Genomic DNA, 1,270 nt, shown 5'->3' with positions numbered 1-1,270 from the left:
AAGAGCAGTTTCAACCAGGCTTTCTACTGATGTTCTGCTTTCCTACAGGATGTACCCACGCTGGGGTTCATCCTCTAAGCTGTTAAGCCAAAAGCACCCTCTTACAGCTGTATGGGAACAGGTAATTTCCAGGACCTTGCAGCCCTCCAGGACTGGGGTTTTGTCCAAACATTGGATCTCAGGGGACCAACCCACTTATACAAGACACGGCGTGGTCCTTTGGGGATAAAGGTGGGAGAACAGCTCTTGCTGTACTGGAAGCCTCCTGGATAATGTTTCCAGACTGAGTTTCAACAGAATTTCTGAAGCTACATTTTAACAGTACTTTAAAAAATGTTTTAATCTGAAATAGAGATGATATATTTGAAAATGAGGTAATTTCTGCATCTGTTCCATGGTGAAAGCATTCTGCTCAGATCTCATTAGACGTGAATGGCAGCAAAAAACACACTGGTTCTCACTCTCCTCCCAACCTGAGCCACCATGCAGCTATCAGAGTGCTGGTCATCACATGGAGAACAGTTCCTTGCTTGGAAGAGTGAGCAGACTTCTTGGACCATCCCTGAAGGCAGCTGTCCCCACACTTTGCTAGTTTCTTCTCCACCTGGCACAGCACCCATGGGGCTATGCTACATCCTCCACCCACCAAGGAAAAGCAGTTGGCCATCCACTGCTCCTTACCTTCACCTGTGTCTGACATCACCCATCTTCTTCCTGGTCTGAGGCCCTCAGCCTGAGGAGCCTCCAACCAGTCTCCCATGTCCTGAAGGAGGATCTCCTCCAAAAGGCCATCAGTGGGGGCTGGCTGCCCGGTGAGTCCCTCCTGACCAGGACAAGTACCCACCTCCCACCTGAGACCTGGCCAAGCCAGTAGCATCACTAAATGCACAATGACATTGCAGTGGCAGCTAGAAAAGCAGCAAGCAAAGCCTCTCTTCTAGCGTCCATCTTCCGAAGGGCTGTACCAATTCCCCATGCTGCACAAGATCCCACCCTGCTCAGCTCCCAGCAAGGACAGGGCCAGCAAGGAAGCCCTCCCGGCTTCCACTGTCCATCAGCCTCCTGACTGGACACGGGGCCATCTAGTAGCCACCCCCTGCGTGGCTGCATGCCTGAAGCGCAGCCCATGGAGCACCAGCCCGCACCAGCCCGCGGCAGTCACCAGACCTCCCACGAAAACGGAGTCCAAAGTGCCGCACAGCTGTGATTTCTGGGTGCTCTGCGAGGAGCACTTGCTGCCAGGCCTCCAGCCGCATCCCTTGCGGGGTGG

This window comes from Buceros rhinoceros, unplaced genomic scaffold, assembly GCF_000710305.1.
Source record: "Buceros rhinoceros silvestris isolate BGI_N320 unplaced genomic scaffold, ASM71030v1 scaffold16711, whole genome shotgun sequence".
Classification (NCBI taxonomy): domain Eukaryota; kingdom Metazoa; phylum Chordata; class Aves; order Bucerotiformes; family Bucerotidae; genus Buceros; species Buceros rhinoceros.
Note: the sequence above shows the minus strand (reverse complement) of the source record.